The following is a 26,117-nucleotide window of genomic DNA, read 5'->3' as shown; positions in this document are numbered from 1 at the left end:
GTCCTGACCCTCACCAGGCTGGCCTTGAACTCACAGAGATCCACCTGCCTCTGCCTCCCAAGTGCTGGGATTAAAGGCATGTGCCACCAATGCCCGTGCACTCTACTTTTTAATTACACTGTTGGGTGTTTTGGTGGCTAGCTTCTTGAGTTCATTGTATATTTGGTGGTCAGCCCTCTGTCAGATGTGGGGTTGGTGAGTATCTTTTCCCATTCTGTGGGCTGGCGTTTTGTCTTGCTGAGATGCAGTTTGCAAACCATAAAGTCCGAACACCTTCAGCATCAGCAGATACTGCTAAATTATTTTCCAAGACAGCTTTGCCACTACATTTCACTGTACCATCAATGCTTTGTACTGTTGGGTTTTGTTTCTGCCACTCCAATGGCGTGAGCTCATAGCTCATCACTTCTTCCCTCGGTATTTTACTACAAAAATTTTAGACATATATAAAATTTGTACATAGGAATTTTGTCTTACTTGCTTTTATATGCAACCCCACTAAACACAATTCAGCCTACCTAATTTTGTTAGATAATTCAAAGCAAATTATAAATATCTGTGGTGGGGTTTTGTTTTGTTTTGTTTTGTTTTGTTTTGTTTTGTTTTGAGACAGGGTTTCACATACCCAGGCTGGCCTCAAACTAGCTATATAACAACAGACGACCTTGAACTTCTGATCCTTCAGTCTGTGCCTCCCAAGTGTTAGGATTATAGGTATGTACCACTATACCAGTTTATACTGTGCTAGGGTGGGGACCCCTGATTTTTTTAATGTTAGGCCAGCAGTCTACCAACTGGGCTACACTCTCAGCCCCTCCTTCCAATTACGACAGGGTTTCACTAAGTAACCCTGGCTAGCCTGGGTACCTACTGCCACTGGAGTGCTAGGATTACAGGTATGTACTACTATAACAAACATTAGTATACTTTATCCCCAAATGTAAGTATAAAGTAAAGCTGGTTATAGTGATTTCCACCTGCAATCCCAGTATTCTAGAGGCTGAGGTAGAAAGATCACAAATTTAAGGCCAACCTGGTCTGAACCTTAAGATCTTGTTCCAAATAAACAAAAAGCCAGATGTGGTAGAGCAAGCCTATAATCCAGCATGTAGGGTGTAGAGACAGGAGCACCAGGAGTTCAAGGTCATCCTATTTTACATAATGAGGTTGAAGTCAGCCTGAACTATATGAAATATTCTATATCTATATGCTGTTAAACATTATAATCTATATCGCCAGGCATTGGTGGCGCATGCCTTTAATCCCAGCACTAGGGAGGCAGAGGTAAGCGGATCTCTATGAGTTCGAGGCCAGCCTGGTCTCCAGAGTGAGTGCCAGGATAGGCTCCAAAGCTACACAGAGAAACCATATCTCGATAAAAACCAAAATATACATACATATATATATATATATTATATCAATAGATCTCTATATACCATTACATATACATATATACCGCCCTCTCTCTCTCTCTCTCTCTCTCTCTCTACACACACACACACACACACACACACACACACACAAACACACTCATTGCTTCCAGAAAATTCACTAACTCAACTTCCATTGGGCAACTACTATTTTTATTTTAGCTTTTTGGATTTATTTATTTGTATTATTTTTAGTTTTATACATATTTATCTATGTATGTGTGTGTGTGTGAGTGTGAGTATATGCATGTACATGCCCAGGGGGACGGGAAGAGGGTATCAGATCCTCTGAAGCTACACTTACAGATGGTTGTGAGCCACCCATTTTGAATGCTGGAAACCAAACCCGGATCCTCTGCAAGCGCAGTATGCACTCTTAACTGCTGAGTCACTAGAGTCACTTTGTTTTCTCGAGAAAGGGTCTCCTATAGTCCAGATTGGTCTGGAACTTATTCTGTGGTTAAAAGTAATCTTGAACTCCTTCCTGATGTTCAAGGCCTCTACCTGCTAAACCCTGGGATTATAGGCATTCACTATCTGCTTTCACTTTTTCTAGATAATGTACTGGTTTTTCCTGATCCAGATACTGGGTACTGTTTTGTGGATAGTTTCTCTCATTCAATATGTTTTCCAAGATTTGTCCAGGTTGTCACATCTATCAGTAATTTGTTCCCCTTTCCTGTTGAATAGAATCCCACTTTATGAATATTCCAGTTTGTTCATCCACTTTTCCAATGATGGGCACTGCTCTACTTTTAGGTTTTAGGTATTATAAGTGAAGCTGTTCACCATTCTTTAGTAAAAACTCATTTATTTCATGTGTTTTCATATGCATGGGTATGTGTACACCACAGATTGCCTGGATGTAGAGCTCAGAGATCAACTCGTGAGGGCTGGGTCTCTCCTTCCACCATGTGGGTCTCAGGGATTAAACTCAGGTCATCAGGCTTGGCAGCAAGTGCCTTTACCCACTGAGCCACCTGGCTGGCCCATGCCATCATTCTTTGTGGATGTATACTTTCATTTATCTTCAGTTTATTGTTTTAATTTGCATTTCCCTGCTTACTAGTAGGGCTGAACACATTTTATGGTAGCCATATTTCACTCTGTATATTTTCTGCCCATACACTTTGCTCACTTTTGATTGGGTTGTTTGTCTTTTAACATTTTTCTGTTTTGATGCTCTTATTCTGGATGCTAACCATGAGTCTCTAACGTGCTATAAATATCTTGTGCTTTTACTTTGTTTATGTATCTTTCTTATGCAGAATTTTACATTTTAATACAGTCAAATCTTTAATTATTTTTTCTTTTATAGTTTATAGTTTATCATATTTAAGAGCAGGGTCTTAAAGTCTGAGGTACATTCTTAATATTCCTTAAGGGTATATGAAGACTTTCTAAGGTGTTCACGTATATAGATGGCTTAGCCTAGTATAGTGAAACATATCAGTATTCCTACCAGTAGGCAGAAGGGAGGAGGGTAAGGAATTGAAAGACAGCCACAGTTACATAGTTCAAGACCAGACCCTTAAAAAAAAAACTATCTGGGGATGCAGCTCAGTTGGCACGGTGCACACCTAGAATACACAAGGCCATCAATTTGATGTCCCAAACTGCATAAAACTGGGGCTGGAGAGTTGGTTCAGCAAGTAATGGGCGACTGCTGACAAGCCAGACAGCCTGAGTCCCATCACTGAACCCCACACAGTGAAAGGAGAGAACAGACTACAAGTTGTTCTTTGACCTTCATGTGTGCAAAATAACTAAACATTAAAAACTAAACAAAAATAGGTATGGTGGCACATACTGGCAGTGCCAACACTTAGGAAGTGGAGACAGGAGGGTCAGAGGTTCATGGCTATCCTTGAATATATATATATTCATAAATCAATATATATATATATATATATATATAAATCAATATATATATATATATATAAAATCATATATATATATATATATATATATATATATATATATATATATAAATCAATATATATATATATGGAGTTCAAGACCAGCCTGGGATATGAGGCCCTGTTTCAAATGACAACAAAAGCAAGCAAGCAAACAAACCAACAAACCAAAGCAAATATAGATAACTGTGAGGGATTTTATTTCCACATCCTCAATTTCCATGTCTACTCTGGTGGGGTTTTTGTTTGTTTGTTTGTTTGAAGACAGTTTCATGTAGCACGGGCTGACCTTGAACTAGCTACATCGATGAGAATGACTTTAACAGGCAGGTGTTGCTGTCCATGGTTTTATAAAGTACTAGCAAAGCACACTGTATGCTAAGCAAGTGCTCTATCAACTGAGCTATATTCCCAGCCCCAACTCCCGATTTTCATGTTTGTTCATGCCTAAAGTGAAAGACAAGAGTGCCTGTGTGGTACCCTCATTCTCGGTTACATTTCCCAACCGTCTTTTCACAAGTTTACCTGCACTCCTTCCCAAGTCGCACCATGTTAAACCCTTAAATCACACTTGAATCAGACAGAAAGCCTCTGACAAACCAAACAAAGGAGCAAATCAATATATTGATGTTAAATGTGTGCATGCTGTCAGGCCTAGTGGCCAATGTCCTTAATCCCAGCAATGGCAAACATGAGGCAGGAGGCTCAAGAGTTCAAGGCCAGCCTGTCAACATCTCCATTTGTTTAAAATGTTTCACAATAACATAGCAAAGGGATAATGAAGGAATAGTACTGATGTCACATCCATAGTCTGTGTCGTTTTCTGTTCCTGAGAGGAAGTCCCACCAAAAAAAGAGAAAGTAAAGAGAGTTTGAGTAAGAAATACAGATGATGACAGAGCCTTATTCCAGGCAACAATTTCATGGCAAGACTATACCACCTCTTTCTCAGAATTCAGAAACCAGAGCTGGTGCCTGCCATAAAGGTGCCTGCCACCAAACTTGACAATCTGAATTCCATCCCCGGGACCCACACATTTGAAGAACACATCTGTCCTCTGACCTCCATAAGATACGGCACTGTACACACATGAGAAAAAGAAAGAGAGGGAGGGAGGGGGAGGGAGGGAGGCAGGGAGGGTGGCAGGGAGGCATGGAGGGGAAGAAGAGAGAGAGGGAAAGTGTGCTAGAGAAATGGCTAAGCAGTTAAGTGTGCTTGCTACTCTTCCAGTGAACCAGAGTTTGGTTCCCAATATCCATGTCAAGGGGCTCACAACCTCCTGTACCTGCAGCTCCAAGGGATCTGACAGCGGTTTTTGTCTTCTGTGGATGCACTCATACACACACAAACAAATACAAATCTGAAAGACTGGGGACGGTGGTGCACGCCTTTAATCACAGCACTAGGGAGGCAGAGGAAGGTGGATCTCTGTGAGTGTGAGGCCAGCCTGGTCTTCACAGCAAGTTCCAGGCTAGCTAGGGTTACACAGTGAAACTTTGAAAAATATCCATTAAAAAATTAATCTTGGAGCTGGAAAGATGGCTCAGATGTTAAGAGAACTGCCTGCTCTTCCATAGGACTCGGGTTTGATTCCCAGCACCCACATGGCAGCTAGTAACTTTCTGTAACTCCATTTCCAGGGGACCCCACATCCTCTTCTGACCCCCACAGGCCAAAAACCCACACACATAAAATAAATAATATATAATTTTTCAAATTAATTTAAAAATAAGTAAAGTGTAATAAAAATAGACTTCATAAATGTGATAATGATAGTTGTTCACAAAGAGTATATTAATATGCTTTCATTTGAATTGAAAGTCAAGTCAGTTTGTAAAAAACAATGCAAATCTCACTTGACAGGACTTTTTTAACCATAGGACTGAACACTTACTGGTTTCTCAGAGGACCAGAGTTCAGATCTCTACACCCACATGGGGGAGTTCATTACTGCTCTAGCTTCAAGAAATCCAGTGCACACACACACACACACACACACACACACGCACGCACGCACGCACGCACGCACGCACACACGCACGCACACACACCAAAAAACAAGAAATAGAATTGGTGCTGAACTCTGTCATATTCTAACCAAAAGTAGTACTGGTCCACTCCCATGAGGAAGAAAAAATGTCTAATAGTTAAAACTTGGCTTGCTAATATGTTCTAAAGGACTCTTATTTCAGGAGGTCTAATATACTCCAGGTTAGTATTGAACTCACCGTGCAGAAGATGATGATGACCGTGGACTCCTGATCCTTTGTGTCCATATCCCAAGTGCTGAGATTACAGGTGTATGTTACCATGATGTTCTAAAAAATCGTTTTAAATTCAGTTTTTGCTAAAAAAGAAATGGGAGAAGTGATCAGGAAAAATTGTCCTCACTCTAGTTGCCATAACCAAATATTATAGACAGTTATTTCCTCATAGTTGTAGAGGCTAGAGGTCCAGGACAGAGGCACACACACAACCAGTATCAGGTAAATGTGCTCTTCCTGACTGTGCACAGTCTTCTTATCCCTATGTCCCCACATAAGGATGCCCACAAAGCTCTCTTTGTCCAAGGGCACCAATCTGGACACAAGACATCCCCACACACACACTCACAGACCTCTCATTTAAACCTAATTATGTCCTAAGGGTCTTATATCCCAACATCCAGTGGGAATTATGACTTCCACATATAAATCTGGGGAAAAAAAGAATTCAATGCATAGATTGTTAAAGCACAAAATCATGCATGTTACACTAAGATAAAATTCAATGGGGTTAAGTACAATGGAAAAAAAACAATTAGAATTAAAGACAATTTATATAAAAATTTCTGGCTATTATTATTATTATTATTATTATTTTAGTTTTTGAGACAGGGTTTCTCTATCATGTGGCTCTGGCTGTCCTTGAACTCACTATGTAGACCAGGCTAGCCTCAAACTCAAGAGTTTTGCCTGCCTCTGCTTCCAAATGCTGTGATGAAAGGCATGTACTAGTACACTTATTGTTGCTTATTTATTGATTTGTTTATTTAATTGGCTTTTCATGACAGGGTTTCTGTGTGTAATAGTCCTGGACTTCCTGAAACTCACTCTGTAGATCAGGCTGGCCCTGAACTCACAGAGATCTGCCTGCCTCTGCCTGCCAAGTGCTGGGATTATAGTCGTGCACCACCAGAGCCCAGCTTTGTTGCTTTTTTAAAGGTAATTTTATGTAACCCTGGATATCTTCAAACTTCCTATGTATTGAGGAGAACCTTGAATTTCTGATCCTCTTGCCTCACACACAATTCCCAAGTACTAGAATTATAAGTATACCCAACTGTGCCTGGCTGATTCACTTTTACAGTAGTAATATATTGTTCACAGTACTAGGCAGGGAATGGTGGTGCAAGCCTGCAATCCCAGCGCTTGGGAGGTAGAGGCGGAAGGATCAGGTGTTCAAGTTCACTAAAGGTCACATACTGGATTCACACTGGATGCCACCCTGGCCTATATGAGACCTTATCTCAAAAGAAATAAAAACAAACAAAAACCCGAGTGTGGTGCTGGGAGATGTGTGAGGCAGGAGGATCACTGCAAGTTTCAGGCCAGACTGGTCTATATAGCAAGTACTAGGCTAGTGGGGGCTACATGGCAAAACGCTGCTTAAACAGAATAAAAACAAAAGCTATCTTACATTTTAAAGTACTAGGGTTTCAGCACATGCTAGGCAAGGACTCTACCACTGACCAGTAGCCTCCATCTTTTATTCAGAGATTGGATAGGACTATGTTACCTGAGTTGGTCTTGAGCTCCTGAGCCTAGGCAATCCTCTGCTTCAACCTTCAAGGGTCAGGACTACTGGCACATGCCCCAACACCCAGCTAAATCTATTTTAACTGATACATAAAAGTATAAAAATCATGCATTACTATTGAGCATCAAGTGATAACTAAATACTATATAATATATTATAATATATATATATATATATATATATATCAGAAACTATACCTTCTATCAGTTTCACTTCTTTGGTGAAAACTTTCAAAGGCCTGCTTTGTTTTGAGACAGGGCCTCATTATGTAGCTCCAGCTGGCCTCTGATGCACAAGGATCTGTCTACTTCAGCGTCCAGAGTGCTGGAATTAAAGGCATGTCACCATGCCTGACACACCAGGAGTTCTTACTCTTATCCAAATGCAACTTAATTACCCATTGATCAGCCTCTCCCAGCCCTCTCATTCCCTTACTGTCTGCCTTCTCTGCTAACTACCACTCTATCAACTTCTATAGCAATTCTGGCTTCTCTGTGTGGCTTATTTCACTTACCATAATTATCTTCAGTTTCATTCATGTCACAAGTCACGTTTTGTTTTTTTGTTTTTTTTTTTTAATCCAAGGATCGGTTGATGGACACTCGGGTTATTTCTGTTTCTTGGTTATTATGAATACTGCTGCAGTTAATGTGAACATGGAGTGCCGGTGACTTTTCATCATAACTGATTTCATTTTCATTGGATATACAGGCAGTAGTGTAATTGCTAGATCACATGGTAGTTATACTTTAAATTCTGTTAGGAACTTCCTTTTTGCTTTTGCTGTTGTTTTCTTGAGCCAGGGTCTCTCAACATAGCTCCAACTGTTCTGGAATTCATTACATAGATCAGGCTGGCCTAGAACTCAAACATCTACCTGCTGGGATTAAAGTCACAACCCCTGGCCTGTTAGGAACTTTCATTCTGCTTCTTCTTTCATTAGATAGGGTTTTATCCTGCAGATTAAGCTGTCTGGGAACTGACTATGCAACCCTGGCTGGCCTTAAACTTGTAGCCATCCTTCTGCCTTGGCCTGCCTTGGCCACACAAATGCTGGCATTACAGGTGTAAGCGACCATGCTTTTATACCGTTTTCCACAATGACTGTGCCAGTTCACATTTACACCAACTGTTTGCAAAAGTTCTCTGTTCTGTCATCAATTGTTAAATTGGATTTGTTTTGAGACAGGGTCTCGTGTATCTTTCGGCTAGCCTCAAGTTCACTATGTAGCCAAGGTTGATCTTGAACTCCTGATTCTCATGCCTACATTACCCTGGTGCTGGCATTACTGGCATGTGTCACCATGCCCAATTTTATGAAATGCAAGATATTGAATCCAGGGCCTGGGGCATGCCCAGCAAGCACTCAACTAAGTCCCAGCCCCAGTCCTTGATATTTTTCAAAATAACCATTCTTACAATTATGAAGTGATAGCTCATTGTGGTTCTGATTGCCTTTGCCTGATGGTTAGTGGCATGGACTTTTCCACATGCTTTTAGCCATGTTTTCGAGACAGGGTCTTGCTGTGTAGCCATAGATATCTTGGAATTCTCTACATAGAGCCGGCTAGCTTCAAACACATAGAGATCCTCCTGTCTCTGCTTCCCAAATGCTGGGATTAAAGACCCATGCCTTTAGACATTCTTCAGTCTTTAGAGAAACTTCTATTTAGGCATTTTATGTTTTGTAATTGAGTTGTTTTCTTTTTCATTATTAAGGTGTTTTTGCTTATTTGGTTTTTTTTGTTTGTTTGTTTGTTTTCTTAGCCTTTGAGATGGATATTATTTGTGTAATAGCTCTGGCTGTCCAAGAACTAACTCTGTAGATCAGACTGGCCTCGAACTCAGAGATCCACCTGATTCTGCCTCCCAAGTGCTGGGATTAAAGGCATTCGCCACCTCTGCCCAGCTGCTTATTTGTTTTTGAAACAGAGTCTTGCTACGCAGCCCAGTCTGACCCGGAACTTACTACATAACTCAGGCTGTCCTTAAACACACTATCCTTTTGCCACAAGCTGCCAAATGCTGGAATTATAGACATGCTTCATCATGGCTTGAGAGCATGTCTTTTAGACACATTGTTACTCTCTTTTGGGACCTTCCTTGTTCCCGGGGTTACTGCAATAGTTTCCTGACTTCCTTCCATTTCTTCCCTCGAATCTTTTCACTATATTACGCTATCACGGTGGTTTTCAAAAGGCCAACTTTGATTTAAAATTCCTTTGCTAGTCCAGGCATTGTAGCTCAAGCCTACAGTCCTAGCACTTGGGAGGCTGCAGCTGGTGAATCGCAAGTTAGAGCAAAGCCTGTCTCAAGAAAACATAAAATACAACAAAACAAAGCATACATCCTCAATTCTTTTGATGGTTTTCTTCTCCGCAGAAGTGTTCCTAAAACCTGACTGCACCATAAGCCAGCCAAGTCTGGTGGTATACACCTGTGCTCTCTGCTACTTGGGAGGCTGAACTAGGAAGCAGAACCTGGGCAATTTAGAGACACCTTGTCTCAATAATAAAAATAATTGTGTGTGTGTGTGTGTGTGTGTGTGTGTGTGTGTGTGTGTGTGTGTGTGTGTGTGTAAGCCAGAGGATAATTTAGGGAGTCAGTCCTTTCCATCTACTATGAGATCAGATTGAGGACTGAACTCAAGTCATCAAGCTTGCATAGCAAGCATTTTTTTTCTTAGTCAGGGTTTCTCTGTAGCTTTGGAGCCTGTCCTGGAACTTGCTCTGTAGACCAGGCTGGCCTTGAACTCAGAGATCTGCCTGCCTCTGGCTCCCGAGTGCTGGGTTTAAAGGCATGCACCACCACTGCCCAGCAATGGCAAGCACTTTTTTAAAGTTTTACTTTATTTTATGTTTGTGTTTTGTCTATGTGCCTATGTACACCATGAGCATGCAGTCAGTGCCTGTGGAGGTCAGAACAGGGAGTCAGAACACCCGGGGCTGGAGTTCAGATAGTTGTGAGTCACTATGTGAGTTCTGGAAACAGAACTCAGGTCCTCTACAAGAGGAGTCAGTGTTCTGAACTGCTGAGCTTTGTCTCCAGCCCCATGCAAAGCACTTTGGCTTTAGTTGTTGTTGTTCTGTTTTATGAGACAGGGCTTCACATAGTCCAGGCTTGCCTTGAACTTTTCATCTTTCTGCCTCTACCTCCTAAATTCTGGGATGGCCCCATATCTGTTATAAATGACATAAATACAAACATTCTGCCAACTAAAGTCTGTCTTCGTACCCAGGTATTCTTTTTCTCCATGTTCTGATCCCAAACCTAGAAGAATGCCAAGCGTGCAGGATGTTCTCAAGTTAGGGTCCCTCTACCCAAAGACCTCTACCACTCATCATCTATCCAAGCCCACCCCTGCAGTAACTTCTCTCTGGTGGAGCCTACAAGAGGGGCCCTGGACACAGATCAAAGCATGCTACAACAGACTTCAGTAGTAATTTGTTTTTTTAATATAGAGTCTCATGTAGCCCAGGCTGGCCTCAAACTTGCTATATAGCTAAGGCTTACTATGAACACTTTTTTGGTTGTTCTGTTTTTTTTGTTTTTCAAGACAGGGTCTCATTATGTAGCTCTGACTGACCTGACTTGCTCTGTAGACCAGGCTGGCCTTGAGCTCACAGAGATCTGTCTGAAACTGCCTCCTGAATGCTGGGATGAAAGGTATGCTCCACTAAACTGAGCTGTGGCTCTGAACTCTTGATACTCTTGTGATGAGATTATAGGTATTCAGCACCACATCTTCCTAAGATGTCCATCTTGAGGAATTAGGTGAACGAAGCAGTGGAACAGAAGATTTAAGCTGACAAGTCAGAACATAACAAGGCATAGAAATGGAACAAAACACTTTGTACATGGGAATGGCAGTCAGTGCCTTCTGGGTGCTTACTGTTCTCAAACTATGTTAATTGTGTTACATAGTAACAAAGGCTCCCTCCTTAACCGAACTGGGGTCTGGCTCCTCTGGGACATTGGGCTGTGTCCTAAAGTCCAGTTAGTCCAGTTTTACTAAGAGTCTGTTGAGTCTCTAGCAACCAACACCCTTGGTATCTGATTGAATTCCTCATTCTGTGCTCATCACTCTGGCCTGCCTCCAGCAAGAATTCCCCCAGATTTGACATTTCCTCTTGGTAGTTTTCCATCTGTTGACCCCTCTCCTTTCCCTTGGCTACATATTACTGTCCTTCCTTGTTATGTGTGAAGCCGAGCCTAACTTCCTTCCTCTGCTGCAAAAAATCTCTTTGCGATGCTCTCTCTACCCATCGTGACAGAGCCTTTCTTTAATAGATATGAAAAGTATTTTGACAAAGATCACGGTTGGTTTTCATGGAACCCTATGAGAAGTGTTCTTTGTTAGCATCATTTTACAGAACAGAGTGCTGGAGATGACGGCAGAAGCGTCCTGTGGATTCACAATGTCAAAGAGTGGAGTGGGAGAGAGAGGATGGAAAGAATGGCAGAGGCTCCAGGGAACTCTTCAGGGCCAGAGTAAAAAAAAAAAGTGGTCTAGTCCATTGGAGCTGCCATAACAAAAATACCAGATACAAATTTGTCTGGTCTCAGGTCAGAAGGCTAGAAGTCTTGTTGTTGTTTTTGAAGGATGAAATCTAAGATCAGGCATGAGCAAGGTCACTCTCCTCTAAGGCCTCTGTCCATCTTCCTAGGCACTGGTATGCTCACTGTGTATGTGCATCTTGGATGTTGCTGTTGTTTGTGGGTTTCTGGTTTTTGTTGGTTTTTTATCTTTGTTTTTCGAGACAGGGTTTCTCTGTATAGCTTTGGAACCTGTCCTGCAACTCACTCTGTAGATCACACCGGCCTCGAACTCAGAGATCTGACTGTCTCTTGCCTCCCAAGAGCTGGCATTAAGGGCGTGCACCACTACCAACCGGCTTTTTTTGAGGGTGGGTGGGGGGATTGAGGCAAGGTTTCTCTGTGAAGTCTTGGCTGTCCTAGAACTAGCTCTATAGATCAGGCTGGCCTCAAACTCACAAAGATCCACCTGCTTCTGCCTCCTGAGTGCTGGGATTAAAGGTGTACTCCACTACTGCCCAGCTGATGTTTCTTTTAATGGCCTCCTCTCCTATTACAAGGACAATAAGGACAAAATCAGGTTTTAGTAGGTTCCACCCTGACAATTGCACTTTAACTTAACTACCTCTTCAGAGGCCCTTTCTCTAAATATAATCATATTCTGAAATATTAGGAGACAGGGATCCACCATATTAGGGGGAGTGATGACATTGGCCATGCAAAGTTCAGTAAAGGATTTGAACCTTAATCTATAGACCAGTTATTCTGAAAGCTGGTGGTGAGTCAGAATCACTGGAAGATCTTTAGGAAACTTCTAATTCCAGGGCATGATTCATGTTCAATCACTCTGGGCTAGGTTCTGGGGAGAAGTTTAGTTCCTCTATCTTTTCCAGTTGCTTCTAGTACAGTCAGGTTTTTCTCCCCACCCGACTCCCCATCCCAGGTCCTAGGGGCTGAACATGGGACCTAGAATGTGCTAGATAAGCACTTATCACCAAGTTACATCTTCAGTCCTTTTTACAATTCTGAGGGCCAACAAAATGGCACAGTGGGTAAAAGCATTTGCCTTGCAAGCCTGATGGTCTGAGTTCAATTCCCAGATTTCAAGATGGAAGGAGAGACTCAACATGTGAAAACTGTCTTCTGACCTCCAAACCCAGAGTGTTACACACAAACACCTACAGTCAGCACCACACACACACACACACACACACACACACACACACACACACACACAATCACATAATAAAAGTAAAAAATTGAAAAGAAAAAAAAGACAAAAAGAACACTTAGACCATGGTGAACATTCAGCAGACACTATGTGCAATTATCTATATTTAAGCTATGAATCCATTCGGCTCTTTTGCTTCTGCTCCACAGTCTTTCTATCTAAGCACACATCCCATCATTCATATTGACCCTCCAGAAAGCCAGCTTCCCTCCTGGACCTTAACTCCAGTAGTTTTTGCCTTCTTCCAATCCAGACTCACAGGAACAATTCCCTGACCTTGGCTGTTTTTGGACTGTTGTCTCTTTGAACACTGAAGAGACTGCATATAGACATAGGGTGGGACTAGTGTATAGAAAGCTTGGATGGACTTTTCCCTTAGCTTGAGATGACTGTGTGCACTTTTGGCACCACCCCAAACTGTCTGACCCATTCCCTGGAACATAAAGGCAGAGAAGGAACGGAAAGGGAGGGCTAGAGACAGAGCAGTTTGTCAGCTTATGACTACATAAGGAGAGGAAATGACAGTTGCAAGAAGTGAGGGAAAGTTTAGCTATGCAGACACCAGAGCAAAAGTCAGAAGGAAAGAACTAGATGTGATTGGTCTACACCTATAATCCCAGAACGTCAGGAAGCTGAAGCAGGAGGAGTCCCAGGAGTTCCCAGCCAGTCTGGACCACAGTATGAGACTTGGTTAAGAAGGAGAGACAGAAAAGAAAGGAGAGAAGCAGAGAAGGACAGAAAGAGAGAGAAGGAAGAAAGTAAGGGAGGGAGGGAGGGAGGGAGGGAGGGAGGAGGGAGGGAGGGAGGGAGGGAAAAGGGGAAGGAGGGGGCCAGAGGACAAAAAAGCAGATGCTGCAAGTAGATGCCAATTGATTACCATCGATGATCTTCACGAAGGCCATCCTCTGATACCAGTGTGATCCTTGGAAGGTATGTACCCCTCCTGTAAAAGAGCGTAAGACAATAATAGCTCTAAGGGCAAAGCCTGGGCTCACCCCACCCACACCCCTTCAATCAAAGCACTTCTGCTTTTGATCTCCTCTATTTGGGCTCTATCTTCTAACTTCTTGTAAAAAAATTCCAATGCTAACCTACTGCCATTACACCCAGCAGGTAACTATGAATTTTGCTTTCAAAAAAACCTAGTTGCCACTGAGGTGTGGTGACTACTGTTAAATATTCTCCTCTATTTATCTTCATCTAATGCAGTTTAGTCTCTGAAGGTGTGTCCTTTCTCCTATTCAAAGCAAATGCTTCTGTTTGTATGTGACTTATCTTTTCCTACTTTCCTATGAATCCATATGCCATCCATTTTTTTCTCTTACTATGTGGCCGCATACTAAGTTTCTGTTTGAATCCTTTAGAGGGCCATTGGCAGGTTTTTCTGTTTCTTGTTTGTTTTGAGTTAGGGTCTCAACCATCTCAGATTGGCTTGAAACCCACTATGTAGCCATGGATGGCCTTGAACATCTGGCCCTCCTGTCTTCACCTCCTGAATACTAAGATTACAGGTGTGTGCCATCATGACTAAGTTTCAACACTGTGATTTTCACTGGTTGCAGTCTTGTGCTTGGTATACTTTTTCCCAAAATTTTTCTTAGTTTAGAAAAATTCCAAGCAAATATCCTTGCACATGTAAGAATAAGCATTCAATAGATTTTTTTTTTAAACGTAACACTTCTATGGATGCCTAGACATAGAATCAAGATATCAAACTTTTGTAGGATCATAAATCCCAGTGGATAACTCACTATTTACCAAGGGCCTAAAATAGTCATGAAATGTTTGTTCATCCATTCTACAAATATCTGCTGAACACATATCATGTCAAATGTTGTTGTGGGCACTTGAACTATATGAACAACTGAAAGATCCCTGCTCTATGTGATGTTTTTTCCCCTTTCTTCCTTTCTTCTTAATTCTATGCGAGACTGTAAGAGCTCATCTGTACTATCTGATGAAAGTACAGAGGGCATGAGACCACCAGCAACTGGAATTACAGATGGTTTTTAAATGACTATGTGAGCACTGGGAACTTAATGAAGGTCCTCTGCAAAAAACAGAAAGCATTCTTAATCACTGGACCATCTCTCCAATCCCTGGAGACAAGGTTTTACTATTTAGTGGTGCTGTTTTCAAACTCTTGCTCTTTCTGCCACACCCTCTTAAATGCTGGGGTTACAGAATGCAGGAACAGGCCTGGCTCCTGATCATTTTGTTCTTGAGGGTTTATTCTAGTGGGATGAAAGGAAGAAATATATAGTTAAAAAAAAAAAAACAGATGAGGGTTGGAAAGACGGCTCAGTGGTTAAGAGCACTGGCTGTTCTTCCAAAGGACCTGGATTCTATTCCGAGCACCCACATGGCAGCTCACAACCATCTGTAAATCCAGTTCCCGTGGATTCAATGCCTTTTTCACCCCTGCAGGCACCAGGAACACACAGACATACATGCATCCAAAACATTAACACACATAAAATAATGAAACAAGAAAACAGCTGAAAGGACATGGAATGGAGGGGGCATGTTACCATGCCCAAGGGGGAGTGGGAAGGAGGAGTCAGGAGCTCCTATGGGGAGCTAGAGAGAGGAATTTGGTTACATATGATCAAGATGCATTGTTTACATGTATACAATTGTCAAAGAATAAATAAAAGATACTCTACCAAAAAAAATGAAACAAGCCAGGCGGTGGTGATGGCACACACCTTTAATCCCAGCACTTGAGAGCTAGAAGCAGGTGAATCTCAGTGAGTTCAATGCCACCCTGGTCTACAAAGCAAGTTCCAGAACAGCCAGGACTGTTACACAGAGAAACCCTGTCTGGAGGGGAAAAAAAAGGAAAGAAAGAAAGGAAGAAAGGAAGAAAGGAAGAAAGAAAGAAAGACAGAAAGACAGAAAGACAGACAGACAGACAGAAAGAAAGAAAGAATGAAAGAAAGAAAGAAAGAGAACAAAAACAAAAGAAATAGCTGGAGAGATGTCTCAATGGTTAAGAGCAGGTACTACTGCTCCAGGAGACCTCAGTTCAATTCCCAGTATTCACACTGGGAGGCCTGTAACTCTAGTTCCAATAGCTCTGATGCCCTCTTCTGGCTTCTAAGGGTACCTACACTCATATGCACATAACCCCCCACACAGATTCTTATATATACACATAACTAAAAATAAAAATAAATATTTTTAAAAGAAGAGAAAATAGTAAGATAACTATATAGTATATCAGAAAATGCAGGAGATAGATAAAAATAGTGGGAGGAATATGAGCAAGACACATGATATTTTAAGATGAAAATGTCATAATAAAACCTATGATTTTAGCTGGGCGTTGGTAGTGCATGCCTTTAATCCCAGCACTCGGGAGGCAGAGGCAGGTGGATCTCTGTGAGTTCGAGACCAGCCTGGTCTACAAGAGCTAGTACCAGGACAGCCTCCAAAGCCACAGAGAAACCCTGTCTCGAAAAACCAAAAAAAAAAAAAAAAAAAAAAAAAAAAAAAAAAAACTATTATTTTGAGCCAGGCTGTGGTGGTGCATGACTTTAAGCCGATCACTCAAGAGGCAGAGGCAGGCAGATCTCTGTGAATTTGAGTCCAGCGTGTTCTAGGACAGCCAAGGCTACACAGAGAAACCCTGTCTCGAAAAGACAAAACAGAAAAAAAACATTAATTTTAAAACTAATTATAAAAATATTAAAGAGGAAAAATAGCCGATCCTGGTGTCACATATCTTTAATTCCAGGACTTGAGTAGTAGAGGGAGATGGATCTCTATGAGTTTGAGGCCAGCCTGGTCTGCATTGCAAGTCAGGCCAGCCTGGACTCTATAATGAGACCCTGTCTCAAAAAGAAAAACAATTCAAAAGGAAACAATAGATGCTGTTGACAACAAAATATAGAGTTGGGGAAAGGAGAAGGAGAGCAGTGGGAGGAGGAATTATAATTTTATTTTAATTCTTAGAAATAGTCCTGGGGTCTCACCAGACTTAGAGCACGGCTACATGTCCAACTTTAAAAGCTCTAAACACGGTGCTCACTGTAGGGCTTTTGGAGAAGGTGACAAGTAAGCAAAGATGACAAGAGAGGCAGAAGTCAAGGCATGGAGATACTGGGTGTGGAGGCAGTGTTCCGGACAGAATGGGCACCGAAGCCACTGCAGCACGAAAGCTAACGGAATAGAAGGTGAGAGGTGAGGACATGGAGATGCCAGGGATGAAGCCGGGAGGATTTTTATCAGTTGTTTGTTTCTGTGTAAGAGACTCATAAATTACTCCAAAACTTAGCTTCTGAAAACGAAAGCAGAACAACAGTATAGGACTGGGAGGAAGGATAACTCAAGAAGAGTGCTTGCCTTACAAGTATGAAGGCCTGCCTATGGAGAAAAAACTAGGCATAGTAACACGGGCTTGGAATCCAAGCATTGGAAAGGGGGGTGGGGCAGAGACACGGTAGATTCCCTGGAGCTCACTGGCCAGTCAGCCTGGTATACACAGTGATCTTTAGGCAAAATGAGAGTCCCTAGCTCCAAAACCTGGGAGGCAGCTCCTGTATTAGTTTGCTTCTCTGTTGATGTAATAAACATCCTAACCAAAAGCAACTTGGGGACAAACAGGCTTTTTTCATCTTACAGTTTACAGTTTATCATGGACGAAAGGCAGGTCAGGGACTGAAGGCAGGAACCTGGATGCAGGAACTAAAGCAGAGACCATTAGAGGAATGTTGCTTGTTCAATATACTTTTTTGTACAACCCAGGTCCATCTGCCTAGGGTTGGGACCACCCACAGTGGGCTAGGCCCTCCCACATCATTAATAAAGAAAATACCACACAGACTTGCCTATATGTCAATATGACGGAGGCATTTTTCCAAGTGAGGTTCTTATCTTCCCAGATGACTCTAGCTTGTGTCAAATGAACAAAAATCTAATCACCACAGCTCTTGAGAAACAGCATCTGAAGTTGTCTGACCCACATACAAAAGAAAGGGGAAAAAAAAGAGCAGGGTGTTGGTGGAGCATGCCTTTAATCCCAGCCCTCGGGAGGAAGAGGCAGGCAGATCTCTGTGAGTTCAAGGCCAGCCTGGTCTACAAGAGTGAGTTCAAGGACAGCATCCAAAGCCACAGAGAAACCCTGTCTCGAAAAACAAAAAAAAAAAAAAAAAAGAAAGAAAAAGAAAAAAGGAAGGAAGGAAGAAAAAAGAAAGAAAGAAAGGAAAGAAAGAGAGAATTCTAGCTTTGGTTCTCAATAAGTTGTACGGTTTTGTAAGTTGTACGGTTTTGTTTGGGGGATGTGTTAGTTTGAAAGTAACTGGCCCCCATAATCTCACAGGGAGTGGCACTAGTAGGAAGCATGACTTGGTTGGAGTGGGTGTAGCCTTGCTGGAGGAAGTGTGTCACTGTGAGGATGAGTTTTGAGGTTTCCTATGCTCAGAATGCTGCCCAGTGTCTAAGACCACTTCCTGTTGACTTCAAGGTGTAGGACTCACAGCTACTCCTCCAACACATCTGCATGCATGCTGCCATGTTCCTCGCCATGATGATAATGGAACTGTAAGTGAGCCCCCTCAACTAAATGGTTTCCTCAGAAGAGTTGCCATGGTCATGGTGTCCTTCCACAGCAATAGAATACCTACCTATGACAGGGGATTTTGCTTTCTTTTAGTGATTTACTTAAGACAGGGCCTCATGTATTCCAAGCTGGCTTTGAATTCACTAAGTTGCTGAGGATGACTTTGAACTTCTGATCTTCCTGCCAATGCCTCCCCAGTGCTGGAGTTACAGGCATAAAGCACCACATTAGGTTTATGTGGTGCGGGAGATCAGACTCAGAGCTTCATGTGTGCTGGGCAAGCACTCTACCAACTGAGCTACATGCCGGTCCTCAAGAGACTAGTTATCGGAGTCTTAGGCCTGAAATAGCCTCTTCCAAGTGTCTTACTCACGTGGTCAGCAAGGTGTGGCAGCTAGCTGGTCCTGGGGGAGGAAAGATGGAAAAGGGGTAGAACTCATTTTCTCCGCATTAGTTCTGATACTGGGCGGGGTCATCTGGTTTCCTGCCCTTCCTTCCTTCATTCTTTTTCTTTTCTTTTTCTCCCTTTTGGGTAGGGTTTGAGATATGTAGCCCAGGTTGGCTTCTTATGTAGCTACGTGTGATCTTGAAATCCTGGTCTTCCTGCCTCCGTCTCTACCTTCCAAGGACTAGACTACAAGCATGTGGCAATGGTCTTCTTTTCTTTCTTGAAGTAAGGTCTTACTATGTAGACTAGACTGGCTTTACATTCATAATCCTCCTGCCTTGGCCTCTAGAGTACTGGGATTAGTCATGAGCCATGGCAGCTAGCTTCACCTTCTGTTTGAGTACTCAAACATGCCCGGCTTACTCCACAACAAGCAATCCAAGGGAGCAAGGCAGAAACCACAGACCTTTTACAACCTCACCTTAAATGTCATAGGTCACCACTTCTGTATTCTATCAGTCACACAGGACAGCGCTAATTCTCTGCAGAAGAAACACATGCAAGCACATGACTAGTGGTGACTAGTCAGAGGTGAAGACTGTTGGACGCCATCTGGTAGCTGACACCATAACCTATCTTTTTTTTTTTTTCCAGACACGGTTTCTCTGTAGCTTTAGAGACTATCCTAGAACTCACTCTGTAGAACAGGCTGGCCTTGAGCTCACAGAGATCTGCCTGTCTCTGCCTCCAAAGTGCTGGGATCAAAGGTGGGTGCCACCACCACCCCGCTTGACACCATAACCTTTGGAAGTAGTCTTTTTTTTTTTTTTTGAGTGAAACAGAGAGCCAGTGAAGGCATCTGACAGGAAAACTGGTCTGTATTATGGTTTACATGTGGTAACTGGCTGCTATGGAAATGGAGTGGAGTGGGAACGGAGACCAATGAGGAGGCTACTGGGGGCCAGGAGAGGGATGGGCTTTGGGGGGGGGGTGCTGGTGAAGCTGATGAACACTTTTCGTACTCTGGCCATAATTTGAAGATAGCCATGGTAAGCTTTGCTGGTGGGCTGGATGTGAGATGAGAGAATCTAGAGATGTGTCCAGGTGTTGGGGACTGCAGCTGTGGGGAGAGGGCTTACCTAGTATGCACAAAGCCCTGACGTCACCAGCACAGAAACCGGGCAGGGTGGTGCACACCTATAATCCCAGCAACAGGGAGGTGGAGAAAGGATGATAAATTCAAGATTGGGCCTACAAGCCTGGTGACCAGAATTGGATTCATGGAAGCAATGGCAGAAGTAGATAACTGCAGAATTGTGCCCTCTAACCCCCATACATGTGCCTGTCACATGCCTATGGTGTGCACAGGCCTGAACTTACACAGATCTCTCTCTCTCTCTCTCTCTCTCTCTCTCTCTCTCTCTCTCTCTCTGTCTGTCTGCCTGTCTGTCTCTCTCTCTCTGGCCTTAATAATAAAAAAGGAAAAAAGTTCCAGCTATGTCATAAGTGTGGGATACACAAGACTCTGTCTTGAAAAATCCAAGGAGCTAGAGAGAGGGAGCTGTGGGTAAAGGGACCTTTAACCTGAGTTTGATCCCTAGAACCCAAATGGTGGGAGGAAAGTCAACTCTAGCAAGCTGTCCTCTGACCTCCACGCACATGACCTGGCATTGGCTCCCATGAATAAATTTAAAATTTGGAAAAGGTGACTTCAAGGGCTTTCCAAAAATGAGTTGGATAAAGATCTTCCCATAAACGAGCTTACACCAGAGGAGAAATGAGACATTTATACAAGTAGCTATATTGTGTGACACGACAAACTGCACTGTAACAAAGAAAAAAAAAACCATTAAGTTTAACGAGGAAGGTAGATGGAAGGTTCTAGAAATGGGCAGTGGTGATGGTTGTACAGTAACAGGAATGTACTGAATGACACTGAACTTGCTGTCAGATCTCACAGAAACCAGGGACCAGGCACACTCAGTCCCTGTGGCTCCTCCCAGCACTTCTCACACCACCTCCTACCCTAAACCTCTCCAGCCCAGGGGCTGGGCTTTGCTTCCCTTCCCCCAGCTATATAAAAAAAACGCCATTTTGGCCATGAGTACTCTTGGTCCTTGACTCTTCTCTTGATCCTCTTACCCCCCCTCTTCTCTTTGTCTTCTCTTCCCCTCTTGCTCCCCTCCCCCTCCATGGCCTAGTTCAGTCCTGACCCTCCCAGATGCCTCTGGCTGAACTCTGTCCTTCTCAAACACACCTTGGAGCATTCACGGCCTCATTTTCATTCACTTAGAATTGTTAAAACAAAATGGCTAAAATAGTAAATTTGTGTACATTTTACAATAAAAACATTGTTAGCTGGCTGGGGGTAGTTGCTCAAACTCATAATCTCAGCACTCAAGAGGTTGTAGCAGAGGATTGCCCTGAGTTTGAACCCAGCTTGGAACAAGTATCTAGACAAGGAAGGCTACCTAGCACAGATTCTATAAAACACTTTCAGTTCAAAGAATAAGAGAGAACAAAAAGTGAGAAAACAAAATCTTCAGGTAAGGGCATTAGAGAAGGCTCTACTTCTGTTCAACTAGTTTCAATAAGTGACAGGAAGACAGACAGGCAAACTGGCAAGAGCCAGGGCATGGTAAGAAGTTTTCTTAGAAGCCACTACACATTGTCCTAGAGGAGAGTGAACTCAAGGCTAAGGGGATTTACGATTATCCTGAAGTCAGAATGGAAGGATTTAACTCAGCTTCATACAAGCGAGACTGGGGGAAGTGGCGACAAGCCTAAGACCGGAGAAATCAGACTGGGTGATGGTCAGGCAAACCTGAGAGCAGAAAGATCAAGGGTTGAATAACACAAACCAGTACAATTGACATCAGCTTCTTTCAAAGGAGGTGATGGCAGACCAACTTACTGTAAGACAAAGGAGGTAGCTTGAGGTGAATTTTGTTAGTTTTGTGTTGAGACGGGGTCCCATGAATCTTAGGCTGTGCTCAAACTTGCTACTGAGGATGACCTTGAACTCCTGACCCTTCTCTTGATGAATTTGAGGGTGGCTTGGTAACACTCCCATCTAAAGAAAAAAAAAGGGGGGGAGGTTACTGATTTATATATTTAAGTGGGAGCTCTCTGAGAAATGAGACAGATATTTGCTTGGAGTTTTGTTTTGTTGGCAGTGATGAGATTTGAAACCCAGAGCTTGCACATGCTATAGACAAACGCTCCACCCATGCCTTACATTCCCAGTCTTTGTTTGTAATTCCCGTCACTGCAATCAGTCAGATGTAATTCTCAGGGCTGTAAAAGCACATCAGGGCCTAGGACACAGGTGGCTCAGTGGATAAAGGTATTGCCACCAAGCTTGAGGACCTGAATTCATCCCTGGAACCCACATGCTGGGAGAGAATGAGCTCCCCATGTTGTCCTCTGATCTCACACTGTAATTCAATGTAATAATTTAAAATAAAAAAGATTATTAGGAGAGATACTATGTTAGCAAAAGTTTAAGAACCAAAAATATTTGTCTTCTTTTCCAAGTTCCTTTTCATCAAGGGCAGCATTATATTTAACCAGGCAGGTGGTACTCATGATCTTCTTTGAAATGATATTCAGAATATATCTTATTACACTAGCCACTAAGAGCCCAAATTCCTCAAACCTAAATTCAGGTTTATCTGACAACCCTACAAGCATATTTGAATAATCTAGGGGCGGGATCATCATTTTGTGTACAAAGACTTTCTGTGTTTCTTTTCCATTTTCGTCCCATTATTTCTTTTATTTCTCTTTCTCTTTCACAAATCAAACATCTCTCACTCTTTTGTCTCTCTTCTCCTTTTCATCTTGCTCAATTTGGAGACGACCGACTCTCATCTCGGTTCTCTTTTTATTAGGTAGGTGATACTGGGATAATTAACTTCTCTGGGTCTCAGTTTCCCCGGACAGAGCGTTTCATTAGGGGTGTCCTGCCTTTCAGGGTTCTCTACATAACAAAGGGTATGTTATACACCTAGTGGAGTCCCTGATAGCCACTAATAATCCAGTATGTCCTGACTCTTTCTCCCTCGGTTTTTAATCCTCTTACCTGAATTCCCCTACTCCTCACCCTAAAATCCAGATAAAGGCCATGGGAAGAAAAAAAAAAAAGTCCTGGATACTAAAAGAGGAAACGCTGGGGTTGGGGGCGGGGACTGCGAGGTGACCTGTGCGCATGTGCAACCGCTGGGTCAGGCTCTGGCTTGGCGCTGGGGAGGGGGTTCGGGCTGCATAATGAGGCGGACTGGGGATTTTCTGGATGCCCCCTTCCGGCTCCGAGAAGCGGCGGGACGTTGGTGGTCCCCGGAGCGGGCGCCACGCTAATCGCGGGCCGCCCGGCCCGAGCGGGTAGGTCGGAAGATGGCGGAGCGGGAAAGAAGGAGGGGCTTCGTCGGGCGGGAGCCCAGCTCCCCGGGGGATGGTGGGAAGGACATGGCCCGAGGCCAGTGGCTGGGCTGGCCCGGGAAGCTGGCGGAATGCACCCGGTGGCTTTTTTTTTTTTTTTTTTTTTTTTTTAAAGCCCTGACGTGGACGCACTTGGTTCCGGTCTCCGAGTTTTCTCCGTGGGGACCGTTCGGCCTGTGGAGGCCGAGGGAGGGACACATAGCGACTTCCGTTTCCTTGTCCTAGGCCGCGGCCCGCCGCCCCGCGGAGTTGGGTTTTCCTGATCCGGCTCGGGCTGCCCCTCCTCCGGGACCCTCCCCTCGGGAACGGTCGCTCGCGGCGCTTTGGACGGGCTTACTTGGCGCGGTGGGTACTGCTCTTGTGGGTTTCCCGCCCTCCCCTCCCCTCTTCTCCTCTTCCCTCCTCCCCCCTCTCCTCCCTCCCTCCCTCTCCTCCCGCTCCTCCCCGCCCTCCTCCTCTGCCCCCTCCCTTCCGCTTGGGCTAGCTCTGCCTAATTGGGCGGGAAGGCCGCGCCCGCCCGCCTGCCCGCGGCGAATGCTTGGACTGGACTTCTTGTCCAAGGTTCCCGGGATTGCCCCTGGAAGCCGTGGGTAGGGTGACTGGCTTCAAGCCTTCGGGTCAGCCTCCTTAAACTTCGTGACACCTAAGGTAAATCAAGTTAAATAATTTTAACAAAAAAGATAACGATCAATCTCCCTGCCCCCCTCCCATCTGATGCCTGTGGCATGTTTGGGTCAGGATAGTGTGTTTCTGGTATGTGAAACCAAAAGAATGAGGGCCGAAGAGGAGGAAATTCATTCTTGCCACCCTCGGTCACTTCCCCAGCATTACTTCTGAAAGAAAAATGCCAAATTGACTTTCAGTTTCTTTTCTTTTTTTTTTTTTTAACTCCACAGTTTACTTGAATTGTGGCAGGGTGTTACTCTTTTAAGGGAGGGGAGTGGCGATTGCTGAAACTAAACAGTAGCTCTCTCCATCTCCGAAAAGCAAAACGTTTTAATGGAAACTTTGGGGAAAACAAACCTATCAGATTTTCATAATCTACTGCTTTACCTTCAAGTACAATTGTGACACTACATCTGTGCCTTGATGATGAACGAGTCATAGATATTTCCTTTTGGAAGACTGGAGATTACTGTAGTTCTTCATTCTTCTCATTTCTCCTTAATACTTTTTTTTTTTTTTTGTAGCCAGTTCAAGAGAACACTGTTAGAGCCGGCCATCTTAGAAATAATTATGCCATTTTAGAGTTGGGAAGGAGCTTAGCTCAATCCTTGTGTTTTACAAAGCAGAAACTAAGGCTCAGGCTCAAGCTTTCATGACTTGCTCAAGGTTACAAGGCTACTTAGATTAGAAGTCAGGTTTTGTGGATCCCTGACCTTTGCACTCCTGTTGCTTCATGTAACCTCTAAGCACAAAATCTAAGTATATTCTATTTACCATTTCTGTACAGCATAATACTACCTTGTGCTGATGCCTGGACCATTGTCAGTGTACTGAACATGTATGTAAAGATTGTGCCTGGGATTCTTTTCCCCCATTAAGAATGGAGAACATCTTAGACCAGACAGATTTATACCTAGAGACACAGAAACATAAGTTTATATCTACTTGGATTAGGTCACATGGATCCTTGAAAGATAAACAGGAAAAATGATTAACACTGGTTACTTTTGAAGAAGGCTGGCAAACTTTTCACTTTGCTTTTCTCTTGTGCCTTCAACATATGGATGTTTGAATGTTTGACTATAAACAAGTTTTAATTTTATTATTTGAATGCTTTATGAAGCACACATAAATATTTATTACCATATCTATTTATATATCAATGATGTGTGCTGTAAAAATCCTGTGTGGCTTATGTTGTCTTAACAGAACAGGCTTGATTATTTGGGTATTTATGTTTCTATTTTGATTTTCACTTATTGTTACTCCATTCATGTGAGATGGTAAAAAGGTTAGTCTACCATAGTAAGCTTCCTGATTATCAAATAGTATAGCAAGCTATAGGATTCATATTTCACATACGACATGTAGATAAATCTGAATCACAGGATCTTTCTGGATTATAATTATTTTTTAAAAGGTTAAGTATGTACAAATTATATTGGGATGTATGTAGCTCAGCGTGGTATACTGAGTACTTGCTTACCATGTGTAAGGCTCTGGGTTTGATTTTTTTGAACATGTCAAAGAAAAGGTTAAAAGTTGAGCAGAGTACATTATATAATTTGTGAAAAATAAGATAACCCTTTGTTTTGTACAATAAATATATGCCAATAGAAGAAGAGGGAAAGAAAGCCAGACTTGGTGGCTTAATCCTAGCACTTTGTAATCAATGCAGGAGAACTGCAAATTCAAGTTCAACCTGGGCTACATAGTGAGACCTTGCTTCAAAAACAAAGTTGCATTGGAGAGATGGCTCAGTGTTTAAGCTCCCTGACTGTTCTTTCAGAGGACCTGGGTTCTATTCCCAGCACTCACATGGTATCTCAAAGACAGCTGTAACTCCAGCCCTGGGGGTCTCAGCATCTCTTTTTGGCCTCCATGGACACTGCTTGCAAAGTACCTATACACATAAAATACTAAAATAAGCAGAGTCAGGGCTCACACTTGTAATCTCTGCATTTTGTAGGAAGATGATCAAGAGTTCAGAGCCAACTTGGGCTACATCAAACTCTGTACAGACAGACTCACAATCAATACAATTTTTATATTGCATGGCATTATTTGGTACTTAAGTGTTTGCTTTTTGTGCCATCTTTACCAGTCCTCATTACATATTATAAAGTTTTAAAAATAGTAAATGTTT

The 26,117-nt window shown here is 42.9% G+C and overlaps 1 long non-coding RNA gene across 9 annotated transcripts in view; it reads right to left on the bottom strand.

Annotated features, from left to right (window-relative positions):
• Nucleotides 1-23,203, bottom strand: part of LOC103159158 — a 51,341-nt gene extending 28,138 nt beyond the window's left edge. For 7 of the 9 annotated variants that reach the window (XR_004771507.1, XR_004771506.1, XR_004771508.1 and 4 more), the window contains exons 1-4: nucleotides 22,950-23,082; nucleotides 21,780-21,938; nucleotides 13,792-13,857; nucleotides 5,578-5,696 (exon numbers count right to left, since the gene is read on the bottom strand). This is a non-coding gene — a long non-coding RNA (uncharacterized LOC103159158). Of the gene's footprint in view, nucleotides 1-3,449; nucleotides 4,179-5,577; nucleotides 5,697-13,791; nucleotides 13,858-21,779; nucleotides 21,939-22,949 lie in introns of those variants that run through there. The other 2 variants (XR_003488519.2, XR_003488517.2) reach the window with 2 other exon arrangements.
• Nucleotides 23,204-26,117: the final 2,914 nt, after the last annotated feature.

The sequence above is a fragment of the Cricetulus griseus genome, chromosome X (genome assembly GCF_003668045.3).
Source record: "Cricetulus griseus strain 17A/GY chromosome X, alternate assembly CriGri-PICRH-1.0, whole genome shotgun sequence".
NCBI lineage: Eukaryota > Metazoa > Chordata > Mammalia > Rodentia > Cricetidae > Cricetulus > Cricetulus griseus.
The sequence above is the reverse complement of the archived record's forward strand: the minus strand, read 5'-3'. Positions and strand labels throughout refer to the sequence as shown.